The following is a 13,939-nucleotide window of genomic DNA, read 5'->3' on the forward strand; positions in this document are numbered from 1 at the left end:
CACGCTGGCAGGAGCTAAGACTGTCATTTGCATACCATGGATTAAGTCTCCTGAGAGACCAACAAAAATTGCCAAAGCTGACTGTATTTCAAGTCATCATGGCGGGGTATTGGGAAAAGTTTTCAATAAGCAATAATCACGCCTTGGATAAACCTCATGGGCAACAATATTGCCACAGCGCAAAGATGAAAGAACAGAAGTGACCAAGGGCTTCCCGCTTCCAAGGCAGAACATTTTAAGCCATGGTGAGTTCCAAATAACCACTAGCCCTCCACGCTGCTTCCAGGCATCCTTGGCTTACACATTCTAAGGGTTCAGTTAAGATGTAATTTTTGGCAATTACAGGCAGATTGCCTCACTCTCGCCTTCTGCTCCACGAAACAAACATCAATCCATTGCTGTGAGAAGCAAGGCTTTTCTTCCACACTGTGAGGAGCTAAAGGGGGTTTTACACTAAGCAATATCGCTAGCAATATCGCTAAAACGTCACTGGTTTTGTGATGTTATAGCGATATTGCTAGCGATATCGCTATGTGTGATACTTACCTCCGACCGGCTCCCCCGCTGCTCATCGCTGATCGCGCGAGAATGTCCGGCTCCATTTCTCGTCGGGCGCTTCCTGCTGGGCTTCCTGCTGTGACGTCCAGCGATGCGTGGAGGCGGGCGGGAGGACGCCAGGATCGCTGTGTGTGAAAGGTAAGTATCGTCCGCTGCGTCGCTGCTGCATCGCTGTGAGATCATTCTGTATGAAAGCTCACTAGCGATCATTTAGCGATGCACCAGCGATCCTGACCGGGTCGGATCGCTGGTTGAATCGCTGGTGCATCGCTAAATGTAAAAGGGCCTTTAGACTGTCATTTACATACCATAGATTAAGTCTCCTGAGAGACCAACAAAAATTGCCAAAGCTGACTGTATTTCAAGTCATCATGGCGGGGTATTGGGAAAAGTTTTCAATTAGCAATAATCACGCATCGGTTAAACCTCATGGACTATGATCTTGCCACTGCGCAAAGTTGAAAGAACTGTTGTGACCAATGCCTTCCTGCTTCCAAAGCAGGAGGATTATTGGGTGGAGTAAATCAAGTGAGGGTAGATGTCTGAGGGAGTGCATTCAGGTGGCCTCCACCGAGGTTCCCGCAGATCTCTCCTCGCTCCCCAAGCACTATCGACAGTATGCAGACGTGTTCTCCAAAAAGGCGGCGGAGACCCTTCCACCGCATCGCCCCTATGACTGTCCTATTGACCTCTTGCCTGGTGCTGAGCCTCCCCGGAGTCGAGCCTATCCCCTATCTCTCCCGGAGACAGAGGCCATGTCTCAATACATCAGGGAGAATCTGGCAAGAGGATTCATTAGAAAGTCAGCGTCACCAGCGGGGGCGGGATTCTTCTTCGTCCAGAAGAAGCGTAGGGAACTACATCCTTGCATTGATTACAGGGGTCTTAACGCCATCACCGTTAAGAATACATATCCTCTGCCCCTGATACAGAATGGGAGCAATAGGGCTAAGTGACAGCACATGTGAAAAAGACTTGGGCATACTAATAGATCACAGACTGAATATGAGTCAACAGTGTGATGCAGCAGCAAAAAAGGCAAATGCAATTCTAGGATGTATTAACAGAAGCATACAGTCTAGATCACGTGAAGTCATTATTGCCCTCTACTCCTCTTTGGTCAGACCTCATCTGGAATATTGTGTCCAGTTTTGGGCACCACATTTTAAAAAAGACATCAACAAACTGGAGCAAGTTCAGAAAAGAGCAACCAGAATGGTGACCGGTCTGCAAACCCTGTCTTATGAGGAAAGGTTGCAGGATTTGGGAATGTTTAGTTTGCAAAAGAGAAGACTGAGAGAAGACTTAATAGCTGTCTACAAATATCTGAAGGGCTGTCACATTGTAGAAGGATCAACTTTATTCTCATTTGCACAAGGAAAGACTAGAAGCAATGGGATGAAACTGAATGGGAGGAGACACAGATTAGATATTAGAAAAAACTTTTTGACAGTTAGAGTGATCAATGAGTGGAACAAGCTGCCACGAGAAGTGGTGAGTTCTCCTTCAATGGAAGTCTTCAAACAGAGGCTGGACAGACATCTGACTGGGATGATTTAGCGAATCCTGCTTTGAGCAGGGGGTTGGACCAGATGGCCCAGGAGGTCTCTTCCAACTCTACGATTCTATGATTCTATGATATCATAGCTGTTTGATAGGCTACGGGGAGCGAGAGTGTTTACCAATCTTGATCTGCGGGGGGCTTACAACCTGATTCGCATCCGTGATGGGGACGAATGGAAGACGGCATTTAACACCAGGGATGGGCACTATGAATACCTGGTGATGCCCTTTGGCCTCTGTAATGCCCCGGCCGTCTTCCAAAACTTTGTGAACGATATCTTCCGGGATATGCTTACCACCTCGGTTGTAGTCTATCTGGATGATATTCTCATCTACTCACCAGATATTGACTCCCACCGGAGAGATGTTTGCAAAGTTTTCAATCGCCTGCGGGCAAACTCCCTCTATGCCAAGTTGAAGAAGTGTGTATTTGAGCAGGAGTCCTTGCCTTTCCTGGGCTATATCATCGCCCGGGGGTTGGCCATGGATCCTGCCAAGCTACAGGCGGTGATGGATTGGCAGGAACCTTATTCTCTCAAAGCAGTGCAGCGCTTTATGGGGTTCATAAATTACTATCGCCAATTCATCCCCCACTTCTCAACTTTGGTAGCACCCTTGGTAGCCCTCACCAAGAAGGGTGCAAACCCCAAGTTGTGGTCGGAACTGGTCTCCAAGGCCTTCTCCTCCATTTGGTCCCATTTCGCTAGCGCTCCCATTCTACATCGCCCCAATGTAGATAAGTCCTTTATTCTGGAAGTGGATGCCTCTTCCGTCGGTGCAGGAGCAGTCCTGTTTCAGAAGGACATGCAAGGTCGGAAGCACCCATGCTTCTTTTTCTCCAAGACCTTCACACCGGCGGAGAGGAATTATGCCATCGGGGACAGGGAGTTGCTAGCGATGAAGTTGACATTCTCAGAGTGGAGACACCTCCTGGAGGGGGCTCGCCATCCTTTCCAAGTGTTCACCGACCACAAAAACTTGGTGTATTTACAAACAGCCCAGCGGGTAAATTCTCGCCAGGCCAGATGGTTTTTGTTCTTTTCCCGGTTCCACTTCACACTCCATTTTCTCTACGGGGAGAAGAACGTCCGGGACGATGCTCTCTCCCGTTCCGTGGTGTCATCGGAGGAAGAGGAGGAGGAGCCTCGACTGATCGTCCCATCCGAGAGCCTGAGGACTGTGGCTCCGGTTGCCCTTGAGTCAGTACCTCCGGGCAAGACATTTGTCCCTGCCCGTCTGTGACCGGAGGTCCACTCTTCGGCTCATTCGTCCAGGGTGGGTGGATATTTCGGGATAAAATGGACCTCTGAGCTTCTGGCGAGGACGTACTGGTGGCCGCATATGGCCTGAGACATCAGGGACTATATTCAGGTGTGCGTCTCTTGCGCCCAGAATGGGTCCTCTTGGCAGCGGCCCGCTGGGCTTCTTTTTCCTCTGCCAGTAGCGGACAGGCCCTGGGAGATGGTCGGTATGGATTTTGTGGTGGGGCTACCCAAGTCCAGTGGCAGCACGGTCATTTGTGTTGTCACCGACCATTTCTCTAAGATGGCGCACCTGGTACCTCTCTCCCCATTACCTTCTGCGCGGGGCCTGGCAGTGTTGTTCATTAAGCACGTTTTCTGCCTGCATGGCATGCCGGACAAGATTGTCAGTGACCAGGGTCCTCAGTTTGCGTCCCGGTTTTGTAGAGAGCTTTGTTCCCTGCTCAGCATTGAACTGAATCTCTCCTCGGCCTATCATCCAGAGACGAACGGGTTGGTAGAGAGAGCCAACCAGACCGTGATCACATATCTTTGACATTTTGTCTCGGCCTGGCAGGACGACTGGGCATCCTTGCTGCCGTGGGCAGAGTTTGCTTTGAACAATGCTGTGGCCGACTCCACCGGTCAGACCCCATTCCTCCTAAATTACGGCCAGCATCCGTTCGTCCCTGTGCCCATGCCCGTGTCATCCACCGACTCCAGGGTGGCGACATTTAGGATCGCACCCAGGATGCTATCCGGGCTTCCAAGGAGAGAATGAGGACCTCCGCTGATGCACACCAGCGCCCTGCTCCGTCTTTTGCCCCTGGCGACTTGGTGTGGCTCTCCACCCGAAACATCAGGCTGCGGGTAGAGTCCGCTAAGTTCGCACCGCGCTACATTGGCCCCTTCAAGGTCCTCGAGCAGATCAGCTCTGTGGTCTACCGTCTGGCCCTTCCACCACACTTGGCTATCTCTGATACATTCCATGTATCCCTCATTAAGCCTATTCACTTGTCCCGGTTCCTCCGAGTCATCTGCCGGGACATCAGACTTGTCTTCGGACGAGTTTGAGGTCAATGCCATCGTGGGATGCAAGGTGATGCGGGGCAAAAAGTTTTATTTGGTGGATTGGAAGGGTCATGGTCCAGAGGCTCGGACCTGGGAGCCAGTGGAGAACATCCACGCTCCGCTCCTCATTGCGGCGTTTGAGCGTAGCGAGGCTCAGAGGGGAGGGGGCCCTAGGAGGGGGGTAATGTTAGGCATTGGGTTCCTGCCACTGCACAGCAGGAATCCAGAGCCTTGCACCCAGCGGTCTCCCATTATTCTCCTTTGACCGCAGTGGAGCCTGCTCAGCAGATTCGTCGGTCCCGGCGCTCTGCTCAGGCAAACTCTGTGGTTTTGCTTGCTGCTGCCACCTCTGGCACAGCTATGACAATGCATGCTGCTTAGCAGCGAGATTCTCCAGGGACTAAGTCCTCATGTCGGGCCACTGAGCATGCCCGTGGAGTGATCTCCCATTGGAGATCGAGGGTCACGTGCTCAGGTCCTGCTCGTGTTCGGATTGGTCCATTCGAGAAGCCAGGAAGGTCCCGGACGCCCATGGCTATAAAAGGTTCGCATGGCCGCTCGCCCATGCGCTAGTATAGACTGTATTTACAGACTATGTGGAGTGAGTGATGTATGCACGTATGAATGTCTCTGGTGAATGACTCATTAAGAAACCCCTACCCTTGGTATGAATGTGTTGTGCAGCCTAGCCTGCTAGTGCCCAGGCTTAGGCGTAGGTTGGTCTGAGGTTGAGTCAGGCATCTGGCCTCACCAGGGACTCGGCACGCCTCAGTGCACGTGCTCCATAGCCATCGTCTATAGCGGCGCTCGCGGCAGCGACGCCGCACGTTCAGTGGGCCTAGAAGGACTCTAACCCCGTGTCCTTGGGGTAGAGTTCTGTGGCCGTACACTGTGCGCTCTTTTGGCTGAGCTCTGTGAGATAGGCTACTTTCACACATCCGTTTTTTTAAATCCGGCATGATGCGGCGAAATTTGCGAAAACCGGATCTGGAATTGGATCCGGTTTTTTCACATAGAATGTAATGATCGCCGCATCATGCCGGATGGACATGCGGCGCCTCCGGGATTTGCCGGATACGGCAAACATGCGCCGTCCGGCATCTGCAAAAAACATTGGCTGCAACTTTTTTTGCAGCGCCGGACCGGCTTTTTCAACTGCGCATGCCCGGGCACTATGAGTTTTTACCCCACAAGTGACCGGCGCGCATCTCTCTCTCTCTCCCCCTCCCCTTCTCTCTCTCCCTCTCTCTCTCTCTCGCTCCATACGCTCCATACCTTTCTTTGGCTGGCTCTGTAGTCCCCCTCTGTCTCTCTGGCTGCTCTCTCGTTCCCCGCTGTCTCTCTGGCTGCTCTCTCGTCCCCTGCTCTCTCTTCGGCTGCTCTCTCGTCCCCCGCTGTCTCTTTGGCTGCTCTCTCGTCCCCCGCTGTCTCTCTGGCTGCTCTCTCGCCTCCCGATCTCTCTCCGGCTGGCTCTCTCGACCCCCGGTGCTGCGGCTCCTTTAAATGTCCTCCAAGCCGCATCAGGGGCCGCATGTACATCCGGTGTCATCGCTGCAGGCCAGATCCGGCGGCCCGGCTATTCGCCGCAGGCCGCCGGACCCCTGACACTGGATGTGTGAAAGAGGCCTAAACAGGCTCCGGCATCTACTTTCAGCGGTGGTGCGACTCTGCAGTAACAGAGTTCGCGCTGTTCACATTGGGTGACGTAACCCACGTGTGACTGGTTTCACACCGCTTAATTCTTCCGCCATTACTTAGCAGCAGTGTACCACCTCTGCACGGTGGACCCCGGGCTGCGAACGCACCTGCTATTATTTTAATATTTGGTGCGTTCCGCCAGCCCTAACAAGGGGCTGATTCGGGAAACCCCTGCCACAGCTCGGTACACACTCAGGAAGCAGGAGTAAAATAGTTTAACAGATTTATTGCTATGAAGCAGAATTAAAATGGATTTACAGGAATAAACATACAATGAGATTAACTGTGCTCTATAAAAGTCATATACACATCATAGACTAATTAAACTCCAACCCTGCAAATATAACGTGGTCAATTTCTCCTCTTTTGCATTTACTCAGTCCGACTGTTGGGGCCCAGTTGCCGCGGATGTTGGCTCGCAAAGGAAGGTGTCAGGAGCCCCGCACTGCACTTGCTCACTGAGCCAGTGCGGGTGTCCTGAGTACAAAGACAGTGCTCAAAGATACCTGTGGAGCAGGGCAGCAGTGGTGACGATGTGTGCTTCAGAGTATCAGGACCTGAAGCACATGACTGCTGGGGGCGTGGCCTAAGCTCCACAGATCTAGGAGCTGCAGGGAAACTCCTAGAAAGGTAACTACAGGACAATGTTACCAAGGGGCATGGACAGAGACAGAAACCAGATGAAGCCAGGGTCAAAGCAAAAGATAGCAATACAGTACCAAAGGTTTTAGACAGAATGGATAGTCAGGACGTAGCAATAGGTCAGAAAACCAGAACAGGCAATAGACGGTACAATAGGGACAAGCTGTAATGGAGTAACGATAGCCAAGCCAGGAGGTCAGAACCGGAGAAGACAATAGTACCAAAGCGAGAGACGGAGTACAGAGTGAGGGAACAGGCCGGGTCATACACGGGAAGCAAACAAGCAACGCAGAATACACGCACACCAGGGGTCAGACACACCAGAACAACAGTATAGTTGACAGAGAACCCTGGTAAAGAGTGAGTATAAATACCCCTCCCAGATCCAGAAAGAGGCCACGAACACTTAACCCTGTGAGTGCAGGGCAAGAACCCTGTTCAAACCATGACAGAAGGTTGGCGAGCAAAGTAGAAAACGTAGGTGCACTTAAATGAATATTGCTGTCAATAGTCTCGGTTGCAGTGTACTCACTGTAAGTCACGCTGATAGAATCACAAGTCTCAGCAGAACACTCACTGTGTCTCCAACAATCAGAGGATTCTTTAGACTCCAGCTGAGGGCTGCAGGATTTAGACCTTTATCCGATAGGAGTGCCGGCAGGACTCTCTGGATCTTTGCTCTCTCCGGCAACATGGGTATCTCCGCGGGGTCCCCCTCACTCTGCAACTTAGGGGAATCAAGATCCACACCGCTCTGTTTCTCATAACCAGCAGCAGCAGCAGCAGCAGCCACATTTTCTCTCCTCTCTCTCTTTACTTTCAATTTCTCCTCAGCATCCTCCCTCAAGTCCCTCCTCTTCCCTTCTTCTATCATCTCACTGGAATAAGGATCCCTGGGAGTTGTAGTCTTCTGCCACTCAGGAGAAAAACAATTAGTGTCTGTAGGTCCCTGTTTAACAGCCACTGCAAAACTCTTCTTAGAGTCTTTAAGCTCCAGCATGCTGGTAGATGCTCTGACAGTTCCCTGTACAGGTGTTACAGTTAAAACCCCCTTGGAAGTATTCTTAGTATTAGGCCAGGATCACACATGCGAGGAATACGGCCGAGTTTTGCATGTTAATACCCGGCACTGCCGCCGGCACTTAAATGGGAGCGTGCGGCCGCATAGAAATACATGGAGCTGCATGCTCCGCTCCTGAGTGCCGACGGCAGTGCCGGGTATTAACATGAGAGACTCGGCCGTATTTCTCGCATGTGTGATCCTGGCCTTAGGGAAGAACTCTTCCCCACATTTAAATATCTCCCTGCGAGAAGTAACCTTCTGTTAATTAAACCCTTTGATAACCCTCGTCTGCCTCTTGTCCGTTACTGCTTGTTACGGGCTGGCGGAACGCACCAAATAATAAAGGTGGTAAGAGGTGCGTTCGCAGCCCGGGGTCCACTGTGCAGAGATAGAAACCTGCTGCTTGGTAATGGCGGAGACTATGCGGCAAAATAATAAATGAGCACACGCGGGTTAACATCACCCAGTGTGTACAGTAGTGAGTTCTGTTGATTCACAGAACCGTGGTGCCACATAATGTAAGTGCCGAAGCCTGTTAAACTCACAGGGTTTGGCTGGATGAGCGCTAGTATACAGATACAGAACTCCACCCCAGGGACACGGGGTTAGAGTCTCTCTAGTCCACTTTCGCTCTGCACTGCTGCAGCGGAGCCAGCAAGAAACAAATAAAGAAATAATGCACTAGTATGCACTGCACCGCTCTGGCGGAAGCCACTAACCACCCAGACTGAGGAGGAAAGCGCTAGACCTGCGCACGGCGCCACGCTGGCAGATGCAGCCACTAGGTGCCTTTTGCTGGATGGCACAATATGGCGCTGAGAGAGGTGCTGTGATTAGGAAGCACTGTGGTGCTTGGCTTAGCCATTACAAGGCGCTGACTTAAACTAAGATAACCCTACAGCATGCATATCAAAGAGAAGGGGTTTCATAATAAGTCATTCACCAGATCCATGCATTCATCATCACACACAAGTTATAATAACTGTCTATACTAGCGCATAGCCGAGTGGCCATGCGAACCTTTTATAGTAGCGTCCTTCTGGGACCTTCTTAATGGTCCAATCCGAACTGGAGAAGGACCTGCGCATGTGACCTCTGATCTCCAATGAGAGATCGTCCCACGGGCATGCTCAGTAGACTGAAAGAAGGACTTAGTCCCTGGAGTAGCTCGCTGCTGAGCAGCATGCGTTGCTATAGCTGGACCAGAGGTGGCAGCAACAGCAACAAAACCCACAGTGCTAGTCTGAGCAGAGCGCTGGGATCGACAAGTCTGCTGAACAGACTTCTCTGTGGCTGGAGAGGAATGGGAGACCGCCGAAGGCCAGGCTTGAGATTCCTGCTGTGCAGTGACAGAAACCCACTGCATCCCGCTACCTGCTCTCACTCTGCCTAAAATAGCAGCTGAATTGCAGACATGTCCCATGCCAGGTTGTTTGCGACTTGCGTCCTACAATCCAACTGTTTAATTTTTTTTGTGTTGCAATATATTAAGAGTAATTGGATGAGAAACCTTTTGACAGTGAGAGTGATCAATGAGTGGAACAGGCTGCCACGAGAGGTGGTGAGTTCTCCTCCAATGGAGGTCTTCAAACAGAGGGTGGACAGACTTCTGTCTGAGATGGTTTGATAAATCCTGCATTGACCAAGTGGTTGGACACGATGACCCTGAAGGTCCCTTCCAACTCTGATTTCATTGCGACACATGGGTAGCCCATGAAAATCACTTTAAGGCCTATATAAGGCTACTATCACATTAGCGTTTTTTAGCGCTGTGCTTCATGCGCAATAGAAATGCATGCAAAAAAACGCATCATGCGTTTGCGGTTTTTATGCGCATGCGTTTTAACCAGTTTCTAGCTAGCCATGTTAACTCTTAAAACGCATGCTATTTCAATCGCAGGCATGTGCATGTCCATGCGCATGCCTGCGTTCCCATAGTCTGTAATGTGGTATTTTGGCGCATTCCGTGCGCAAGCGTGCACATGCGTTTTTTTAACGCTGTTGAACGGACCCAAAAATACAACAGGTTGTGTCGGGCACACCTAGGCGCACACTATAAAAAAGCATGTGCTTGAAAACGCATACGAACGCGTGCAAGCGCTGGACCATGCGCCCACCATGTTAAACATAGGGGTGCATGTCGCATGCGCATGGACGCGCACGATGCGCTGCGCTGAAAAACGCTAATGTGAAACCAGCCTAACACACTTTAACTATCAATTTATTTCGCCATGAATTAGATTTTTTTTAGTAAACATTCTTAGTCTATTTTTTTGCTGTCAATATTTCATATTATTTTTTGTCTCACGAAGATTATAATAATTTTATTTCTATTGTGCCAGCATAATTCACAACATAATGATGATCCTGTCTATTTATTTGAAGATCTGGTAAATACCCTATATACTCGAATATAAGCCGACATTTTCAGCCCAATTTTTGGGGCTGAAAGTCTCCCTCTCGGCTTATATTCGAGTCATATACACCGGGGAGTCGGAGGGGGAGGGGGACGTGGGTGTCAGGTCATACTTACCCGTCCTGACGCTGTCTCTTGAGCCCCCAGCTTCTCCCCGTGCTCTCTCTTCCTGCCTTCAGCGGTCACGTGGTGGCTCTCATTAAAACTCATGAATATGCTCATATTCATGAGTTTTAATGAGCTGTATCACGTGACCGCTGAACGCAGGAAGAGAGAGCGCGGAGAAGCTGGGGGCTCAAGAGACAGCGTCAGGACGGGTAAGTATAGCGATACTCACCTGTCCTGCGTCCATGGCTGCTTGCTGCTGTCAGCCATCGGTCAGTGACTTCAGACAGCAGAGGGCGCGGTGACGTGGTTAGTGCGCGCCGCGCCCCCTGCAGTCTGAACGTCACTGACCGATGACGTGGCAGATAGCGGTGAGCAGCCATGGACGCAGGACAGGTGAGAATCTGACACCCAGCGACGGAGAGGTGAGTATTTTTTTTTTTAATTTTTACATGCAGCAGCAGCGGCAGCACATGGGGGAATCATCTATGGAGCTTCTTATGGGGGCAGCATATGGGGGCATAATCTAAGGAGCTTCTTATGGGGGCAGCATATGGGGGAATAATCTAAGGAGCTTCTTATGGGGGCAGCATAAGGGGGAATAATCTAAGGAGCTTCTTATGGGGGCAGCATATGGGGGAACAATCTATGGAGCTTCTTATGGTGTCAGCATATGGGGAAACAATCTATGGAGCTTCTTATGGGGGCAGCATAAGGGGGAATAATCTAAGGAGCTTCTTATGGTGTCAGCATATGGGGGAATAATCTATGGAGCTTCTTATGGGGGCAGCATATGGGGGAATAATCTATGGAGCATTTCCCACCCTAGGCTTATACTCAATAAGTTTTCCCAGTTTTTTGTGGCAAAATTAGGGGGGTCGGCTTATACTCGGGTCGGCTTATACTCGAGTATATACGGTAATGCTGAATTTCCCCTCCAGCAGAAATGTGTGACTGGCTATTTCCTCCACACCAAGGAGGCAGGGACACATTTTCCACTAGGCATTGGAGGTCCAGTGCTGTATTCATGTACTGATGATAGTTCTGGTGCTGTATTCATGTACTGACAGCAGTTCTTGTCCTTTTTTACTTGACTGATGATTGTTTTGGTGATATATTCATATACTGATGATGGTTCTGCAGAATTTCCCCTCTAGCAGAAATGTGTGACTGGCTATTCTCGCCATGCCAAGGAGTCCTGTTGTGAGTTCATTTTCCCCTTCACTACTGAGGCCCGAGGAACTCCCTCTTCTGGTGAAGAAAGGTAGTGAGCCTGATTGTCAAACACCTGGGGCTGATGATGATGACTGGCTGAGTGGAGTTAATGACTGGATATAAGTCTGCCGACGCCCTTCTGGCCTGCGGGTGATTTCTCTGTGGACTTCTAGGAAACCAGTCTGATTCCTGCTCATCTAAAGCTAAGATTTCTGCTTGCCTTTTTGCATTAGTGTTTTGTTTTCCTTGCTTTTCTGGATTCTGCCATTCCCTGCTGGGGTGAGCTGGATCTCCTTTTGCCTGTTGCTCTGTCTTCAGAATATTCCTGAGTACTGACATAGCCTTTTTTGAAGCCTAGGGTCTTCAGGGCCTTTTTTACTGTCAGTTTGTTGGCTCTTATTTTCATAGGGTTTTTCACGGATTGCAGACAGCAGCCTTCCTGTCCTTTCTTATCTAAGCTAGCTTGGGCTCCATCTTTGCTCAGTCTATCTTTCTGTCTGTGTTTTGTTCTTTCTTCTTGCTTCACCGTCATTATATGTGGGGGGCTGCCTTTTGCTTTGGGGTCTGCTCTGGGGCAGTTTAGATTTCCCTTTCTGTCTTTAGGCTATGTAGTCCTCCGGCTGTGATCGAGGGGCCTAGGGCATTGTAGGAGCCCCCCACGGCTACTGCTAGTTGTGTTGATAGGTTCAGGGGTCTGCAATCCGATAGCTGCCAACTTCTCTGGTTTTCTGGACTTAGCTAGCATTTCTATTTTTGCCTCCTACGGTGACTCAATCATAACAGAATCACCCGCCATACCGCAGATTCTAGGGTACTCTGTAACAGGAAAGAATTGTAAAAAAAAAAAAAAAAGTGTATATTTTTTCCTCTATATCTCTGAGGCCGTAGGGGGATTTTTTTTTTCTCTCAATGGAGATAAAGCAATTGTCTGATCGTGTGGAGCAGCTCGCTGCGGAAGTGCGGGGAATTTCCACCTACCTTGCTCATTCACATGCTGCTGAACCAAAGATTCCTACACCTGATGTATTTTTTGGGGATTGGTCTAAATTTTTGAATTTCAAAAATAATTGTAAATTATTTTTTGCCTTGAAGCCTAACTCGTCAGGGAGCTCCGCGCAGCGGGTTAAAATTGTCATCTCTTTGCTGCGTGGCGATCCCCAGGATTGGGCGTTTTCTTTGAAACCAGATGATCCTATTCTGACTAATGTGAACGCATTTTTTCAGACCTTGGGGTTGTTGTATGACGAACCTAATGCCATTGATCAGGCTGCAAAAACCCTGCTGGCATTGAACCAGGGTCGTGATTCTGCAGAATTGTACTGTCAAAAATTCCGAAAGTGGGCAGTACATACTACCTGGAATGATAATGCCTTGGCTGCTCTCTTTCGGAAGGGGTTGTCAGAAGCCGTAAAAGATACTATGGTGGGATTTCCTGTTCCCTCTGGTCTTGACGATTCTATGTCTTTAGCCATTCAGGTTGATCGGCGTTTGCGTGAACGCAGAGCTGCACGAGAGGTGTTGCCACCTGTTGAACAGATGTCTGAACCTATGCAATGTAATAGAGTTTTTTCCAGAGAGCAGCGTCAGGGGTTCAGAAGGCATAATAAGTTGTGTTTTTTCTGTGGAGATGCCTCGCATATTATTTCTGTCTGTCCTAAACGCGAGAAACGCTTTGCACACACGTTTTCTGTTGGTGGTGTTCAACCTAAGTTTCCTCTGGCTATTACTCTGATCTGCTCCCTGTCCACATTTTCCGCCAAGGCTTTTGTGGATTTGGGAGCAGCTCTAAACCTAATGGACTTGGATTTTGCTAAACGTTGTGGATTTCCGATGACACCTCTGCAGACGCCTATCCCTTTGAGGGGGATTGATGCTACTCCTTTGGCTAAAAATAAACCTCAGTTTTGGACCCAGGTGGTAATGCGGGTCACCCCAGACTATCAAGAAAATTGCAGGTTTTTGGTGTTACATAATCTGCATGATACTATTGTTCTGAGGTTTCCCTGGTTACAAATTCATAATCCAGTTTTGGATTGGAAATCTGTGTCTGTGGTGAGTTGGGGTTGTCGGTGTGCCTTTAGTGAGGCTCCGGTGTTTTCCACCTCTCCTCAGTCGCATGATGTTCCTGATTATTTGGCGGACTTTTATGATGTATTTAGTGAGAATGAGTCTGCGTCTCTGTCTCCTCATAGGAGTTATGACTGTGCAATTGAACTGAGCCCGGGGTGTAAATTTCCCAAGGGTCGGCTCTTCAATTTATCTGTACCCGAGCACGAGGCTATGCGATCCTATATTAGGGAGGCGTTGGAGAAGGGTCATATTAGACCATCCTCGTCACGCTTAGGTGCCGGTTTTTTTTTTGTAGCC

General features: G+C 49.7%; 2 non-coding genes across 2 annotated transcripts; both read right to left on the reverse strand.

The window, feature by feature from the left end:
- Positions 1-46: 46 nt before the first annotated feature.
- On the reverse strand, positions 47-187 carry LOC141061740 (U4 spliceosomal RNA). Its single transcript, XR_012223573.1, has one exon. It is a non-coding gene; the product is annotated as a U4 spliceosomal RNA (small nuclear RNA).
- Positions 188-877: 690 nt separating this feature from the next.
- LOC141061790 (U4 spliceosomal RNA) lies at positions 878-1,018 on the reverse strand. Its single transcript, XR_012223618.1, has one exon. It is a non-coding gene; the product is annotated as a U4 spliceosomal RNA (small nuclear RNA).
- Positions 1,019-13,939: the final 12,921 nt, after the last annotated feature.

Source organism: Dendrobates tinctorius, unplaced genomic scaffold (assembly GCF_039654945.1).
Source record: "Dendrobates tinctorius isolate UK_male_01 unplaced genomic scaffold, ASM3965494v1 ptg000245l, whole genome shotgun sequence".
Classification (NCBI taxonomy): Eukaryota; Metazoa; Chordata; class Amphibia; order Anura; family Dendrobatidae; genus Dendrobates; species Dendrobates tinctorius.